Raw genomic sequence first — 6,901 nt, 5'->3', positions numbered from 1 at the left:
TAGTTTTTTCTTATCATTCTTCACATCTTTGATTTTAGTTGAATAGAACAAATGCTTTTTCTTTTTGTTAGCAGCAGTTACATAATTTCTTAAATTCCTATAATTTTGCCAGTTCGACTGAAGGCCTGACTGAACAGCAACTTTTTTTGCATCATCTCATACCATCATTAGTTTCCTAAGTTCACTGTCCAGCCAGGGTGATTGTTTGCTACTCACAGTATATTTCCTTGGAGGGGCATGTTTCTCTAACACTTGTGAAAACAATGTATTAAAGTCATCCAGGGCATCATCTGGATCCTGCTTCACAAGTACAGATTCCAAACATACATTTTCAAAATCCTCTACAAATGCCTCTTCACTAAACAACTTCATTGATCTTCTGAAAACAACTTTAGGTCCTGCCATTCATAAGCAATTAAATTGTGATCACTAAACCCCACTGGAATAAATAACAGCTTAGAACAGAAATGACTAAAGTTAGTGAACACATGGTCAACACAAGTTGCTGTTGCAGCACCAAAACTCCTTACACACACTCTTGTTGGCCTGTCAACAATTTGCACAATTGCTAGCACTGGCCACAGCCAATAGCTTATCTCTGAGTGGACAGCCATCCATATTCCAGTTAATCAGCTAATATATGAATCTTATAATCAAGATCACACACTTTATCAAGCATCTCATATATTACATCCAAATAATTTACCGGTGCATTCGGAGGTCTGTAGCAGCAGCCTATCAGCAAAGGCCTCAAATTAGGTAAATGAACTTGTATCCCATGTGCTTCAGTGTCAGCGGACATTAAATCGTACGCAATCTCTCTTAGTAAATCACCCGCAAACCGCGGTTCAGCCCCACATGCAAAATTCTAGATTGTGCAGGCAAATTAGTACACGCAAATTGGGATCTTAGTAGATCCGGCCCTAAATGTACAAAAAATACTAAATTTGGCTACAAGTAAAATTCATTGTGTGATGAAAGTAAAAGTTGCTACTAGTATAAATATATTGCAGGAGGGTTTCCAAAACACAACACAACCATACATAGATGTCACCTGGCCATTCAGAAGTGTAGCCCTGTTTGTTTCTTTAGCTCCAAATAATAACCCAGTTGGAGCAGTTAATAGTCACTAAAGAAAGCAGCAGTGTTGTACCGCGAAAGCCAATCAGCATTGAGATTCTCCCGACGTCACTGGCGTGTGTCAACAACAATAAACTGCTACTCACCGGAGACAGATGGACAGGCGCTCCGCAGCTGAAATGGAGCGGCTGTAATTGGTGTCCTGCCCGGAGATCCTGGCGCCAACCCTCGCCAACAGGTCCTCAAACTGGGCCCCAGTCAGCCTGAAGTACCGCTGAAAGCGGCTATCATCCAGACGGAGTTCCTGGAGGAGGTGGTGAAACTCGCCGAGCTGGATGCGCTTCTGCAGGATAGGGTGAACCCAAAAACGACGGCGTTTGGCCCTCCGACGCTTCTGGGACTTCCAGAGGAGGTAAACAACAAAGCAGCGATGGTGGTTATCTTGCCATGGTCGTCAGTGACGTCTTGACACCCCGACGTCCCGTTGTTGATGCCGAGATGAAGGAGAAACTTATCATTGCGGTGTGCGGCTACCCGGAGCTATATGATACTACGTGTCTATTCTACAGAGACCGCAACAAAAAGGAGCAGGCATGGGTGAAAGTTGCCGAGGAGACTGGTCGACTTGGTAAGTTCTGTAAATATGTGTGTTTAATTAGTTTGCAGAATGGTTGTACTATGAACGTTAGCACTAGCTTAGCTCCGGTTAGCTTAGCTCCGTCATTCCCGCTACTCGCGCGAATGACGCGATGACGCGAATGAACAAAATGGTCAGGCGTCGAAACTCGGGCGTTACGGGCGGCGCATTACTCGCGTCACGCGCGTGCAATTCGTTTCACTCGCGTCCGGTGTGAACGCACAGTTAGGAGAATTTACAAAGGGTAAATTCCAGCTAAGCCCCACCCACCAAAAAAAGGTCAAACTGTTTGTTAACAGTAAAAAGGTCTATAGACCCTTTTAGGGCCAACATCATAATGATGTCTTGTTGTATTATTGGAAGCCAGAATAGAAGGAGTTATCCCTCAAAACTTAAATTTTATCACATACCAGCCACCACTGCCTGTCAACAAAAACAAAGACAGCTATGTTTTTGTGATAAGACAAAAGGATGGACAGAGGCCATCATCAAAAATGGTCGCATGGGCAGTGCACACTTCATATCAGGTTAGTGAAAAAGTATTTACTGTTGTTGGGCTGAACAACGTTAGTATGTCCACCCAACCAGAAAGTGGGGAGGTATAAAGAGGAATATTGGATTTCAATGTAACGCTAACCTTTTAGCGCATTAGCTAACGTTAGCTCTGATAGCAAAACAAACTGGTGGAAACAGTTCAAGTTTTGTCCTCCTTTGTACGGTTGGCATAGTAATCAACCACACAGCCACCCATTCCACCTTAAGCAATCCTGTCAGATCATCCATCCACTGAGTGAGAGCATACAGGTCGGCCAGTCTGTTCCCATTGGTCAGTGTTAAATTTTTCAAGTAACACTGACAGTGCGTTGGTTAATTTGGTCTGACGCTCTGCACTTAAGTAAGAGCTTTGTTGGTTAAAGAAACAGAGTGTTCTATTTGCATTTAGAACATGGCACTCTTAAATACTTGATTCTGATTGGTCAAACAACAAAATTCTGCGGTGTTTATTTATTGAGGTATCACCGCTTCTCTGTTGCTCCGTTGCTAGGGATGCCATAGCAACGGCCTTAGACTGAGGAGCATCAGAATCAGTTAACGTTCGGAGGCGGATACAAAACGTAAAGTGCTTGCCATTGCTTTGCTGTTCGACCAAGATGACAATCAACCTCCCAAAAAGCGGAGGTTTGGTGCATGAGATCCTCAAAAAAACGGGAACAGTATGGTGAATACCATCATCTATTTAGTGAGCTTTGTCTGGACGATGAGCACTTCCAGTCCTACTTTCGGTTAAACAAGTGTCAGTTCGAGCATCTTCTACAGATGGTTGGGCCGAGTATCGCCAAGCAACAGACCAGTATTTGTCTCAGGTGGGTTCAATAGATGTATCAGAATCAGAAATACTTTATTGATCCCCAGAGGGAAATTCTGTTCGTTACAGCCCATTCAAGAGTATAAAAACAGAAGTATGATTGTAACAGATAAACTGACAGACTTTCCTCTTTAGCAAAAAAAACTATCTAACTTTTAAATGATGATTTTGACTGATCACCTGGATTTTTGTAGCATCTGTTGCTCAAAAATGACATGCATGTTCACCAGTCCTGTCTGTACAAGTAAAATACAATGCAAGATATAAATCTGGATATGTCGATATGTAGGCCTACAATCACTGTGAATATGTAGTATGCATCCTGCAGATAAAGTTAGTGCCAGTGTCATATAACAGTATAAACAATGCAGTGTATATTGTAGATGAATTATTGCATGGTTGCAATTATTATTATTGACATTACTTACATACATTACATTACGTTGTAGGGGTATAGCTAGATCACCCCCTGGTGACATTTCACGTGAACTGATTTTCTTTCAGTTGTGTTCACTCCATGTAGCTGATTAATTCATGCTTAGTATGCATAATGTAAATGTTCTTTAATTGTTGTGCATACTTGTTAATTGTTGTTGTCACTAAGCTATGCAACGTACACATTCAGTAAGTATAAATAGGCATTGTTTTCTGACTTCTTGTAGATATCTTGCCACTGGAAACTCTTTCAGAAGCCTGGTCTTCATCTACGGGATTGGCTTCTCAACAGTGGTTGGCATCATACATCATCCATCGCTGCCATCTGGGATTGACTGGTCACCGACTACATGCCAGTACCAACTGTGGGAAAATGGAGACAGATTGCAGAAGACTTCCATCATCTCTGGGACTTTCCAAATTGCCTCGGCGCAATCGATGGGAAGCATGTGCAAATCCAAGCCCCAGCCAACACAGGGTCACTTTTTTACAACTACAAGGGGCACTTTTCTGTTGTGCTGTTGGCTGTAGTGGATGCACGCTATTGCTTCCGAGTGATTGACGTTGGGGCATATGGCAGGAGCAGTGATGGAGGGACCCTAGCTGCATCTGCGTTTGGCAAGGCCTTGTACTCCTAGACCCTTCAGCTCCCGGCAGATGTTCCTCTCCCTGGTGCTGAAGATCAGAGCCCAGTCCCTCATGTGTTTGTAGCAGATGAGGCGTTTCCACTGCGCAGGGAGCTGATGAGACTATACCCGGGTCAGAACATCAACACCAGAGAGAGGAGGGTATTCAACTACTGCCTGTCGAGGGCCAGGAGAATGGTGGAGCGCACATTCGGCATTCTTGCTGCGCAGGTAGGTGTCACACTGCATCAACCATATGTTACTGTGAGATGCCAGATTAACAGACTGTTGTTAGAATGTAAAAATGATAAACTATAGAGATGACCAAATTGCTCAATGTTGAGTACTAGATTGTCAGACTAAGCTTAGTAAACTAAGTAATATTAGTATTAATAACAACTAAGTAATATTACTATTAATATTATTAGTATTACTGACTAGTATCTTAGTAAACTGTCAGATTGTTGAAGTAAACTGTTTAGTTGTGAACATAGCAACTGAAAAAGGAACTGATTAGAACTGATAAACCACTGTAAGGACAAGCAGGACCATGTACCTATACTGGATGGCAAAATAAACTTTCTATTCTGTTCTATTATACAGTGGCAGCTCTACCATAGAGTTCTGGGGGTGTCTCCAGAGGTTGGCAGAGAAGGCTGTGAAAGCAACCTACATCCTCCACAATTTTCTGCACTGGGACACCAAGGCAGACCACCGCCATGCCCCGCTCTTCACTGTGAAACAGTGTGCCGTCCAGCATCTGGATCGGGTTGGCAGCAACAATGCTTGAGAGAAGCCCAGGCTGTGAGGGAGACCTTCACTGCATATTTCTCCTGTCCAGGTGGTGCTGTCCAGTGGCAAGACAGCATCATTTAATCAGCCTTTCAACTGGTCTCCTGCTTTGCCCAGCCATCTTCAGGTGACACTCACTGACACCTGATTCACCGAAAGGAGGACTGGAAGCGCTTATCATTCAAACAGTTTTCTCTAAATATGCAACTAATCACCATACTGTTCCCTTCATCTAACAGCAAAGCAACAGAAAAAGTTAATAAATAAATATAATAAATAATAATGAATGGTAATAAATAATAATAAGTAAGTTAATAAATAATCATACTGTGCAATCAAATTATTACCGTTTTCCATGACTAATAACAATGACAGAGAATTTAAAGGCGCTGTATGTAAGAATGTGGCCAAAATGGTTACTGCACTCAAATTCAAAATACTGCTGTGAGTCATGTCCGCCCCTCCTCCACTACAGATTCGAGGTTACTGGACAGCGGCACGCTGGAGACTGATTTGTTTGCCCATGGGTGGCTGCCGTGGCAGGGCTGCGTCGCTGCATCCTTGATCTTCGGTTTTCCGTTCAAGTATGTCCGGCTTCTCTGCTGCTAAGGCTGCTGAGGATACAGCTGATTAGGAGCCGGCTGCTAATGCTATGTACCGGGACACTGCTAATGCTGCTGCCGGGATACAGCTGAGGAGGAGCCGGCTGCTAGTGCTATGTACCGGGACACTGCTAATGCTGCTTGCCATGCTGCTGTAGCTCAGTCGTAACTGTAACTGATGCTGAGACTCTACTGACTGTGTGACTAGTAGATGGCGGTGGGTGGCGCAACAGGCCAAAACACAAATTCAAAACATAAACATGATTTGCGGACTGTAAAAATGTAAATGTGAATATTCTGGCTGTACTATTGTTGTCTGTGAGATCAGTATGTTATATGAACATTATTCCTTAGTCTCTGTGACATATTAGGATGATTTTACAACTATTTGCTTTAGATTTCTTACATATAGCTCCTTTAAACTGTCATTCCTGCTTTTCTGAATTACCCAACAAAGACCGTACTCAACTGAAAATAGAACAAACATACGATGTAAATGCATCTTTGTAATACTTTTATTTACAATAATTATTCACTTAAGAGCTACAGTTTTCTCAAATATAATGTAAATGCATCTGAAATACTTTGATTTACAATAATTATTCACTTATCAGCTACAATCTTCTCAAACATAAACTTTGAAACTCAAAAAAAATTAACAATTTAAAACATTCAAATTATATTTAACATTCCTCACAAGATTCTGCTTCAGAAAGCCCATGCGAAATTTGGATTTCGATTTACTGTCCAGTCTCTGAAATGCTGGCAACAAGCTTAAAAGAAAGTGTTCATCTTCATTAGTAGGTTTCTCTAAAAAACCAGGGACGCACTCCTGGCACTCTGATAACTGGTTGTGGGATAGTGACATCCTTATCTTGGGAAGTTGGGGTCTCTTGTGAAGATATATGGAAGTGGAAGCAGAAGCAGAGGACAAAGAAGCTGAGGAAGAAGGAGGTGTGTGTGGGTGGGGACTGCCGGACCTTCGGTCCCCACTGGGGTTGAGGTTAAGGGTCCTGGCATCTCCTCCTCTCTTTCAGCTTGAGGGTGTATCTCCTGTTTGTTAAAAGTGTGATCAGTTAACCATATTACATCAACCATTACCCAGAAGCCCTCGCACCATGGCTGGCGAAGAACTCATGGGCAAAAAATGATTATATCTGGTCCCCAATCAGATACTGCTCAGATTTTGTGTGCAGATGAAACACAATTAAACTATGGTGTGTAAAATGTATACAGCTACCTTTCAATTTATGTGAAGTATATTAGGTAAATAATATAAAGTATATTTAGCTACTACGTCTGGTGTCAATTACCTCAATTAAATCGGTCAGGTCCAAGTCCAGGTTCACAGGATCGACAGTGT

At 42.4% G+C, this 6,901-nt stretch overlaps 1 long non-coding RNA gene across 1 annotated transcript; it reads left to right on the top strand.

The window, feature by feature from the left end:
* Positions 1-1,631: 1,631 nt before the first annotated feature.
* On the top strand, positions 1,632-5,105 carry LOC125901267 (uncharacterized). Its single transcript, XR_007450966.1, has 3 exons — positions 1,632-1,708; positions 3,746-4,375; positions 4,748-5,105. It is a non-coding gene; the product is annotated as an uncharacterized LOC125901267 (long non-coding RNA).
* Positions 5,106-6,901: the final 1,796 nt, after the last annotated feature.

This window comes from Epinephelus fuscoguttatus, linkage group LG2 (genome assembly GCF_011397635.1).
Source record: "Epinephelus fuscoguttatus linkage group LG2, E.fuscoguttatus.final_Chr_v1".
In the NCBI taxonomy this organism is placed as follows: Eukaryota; Metazoa; Chordata; class Actinopteri; order Perciformes; family Serranidae; genus Epinephelus; species Epinephelus fuscoguttatus.
The sequence above is the reverse complement of the archived record's forward strand: the minus strand, read 5'-3'. Positions and strand labels throughout refer to the sequence as shown.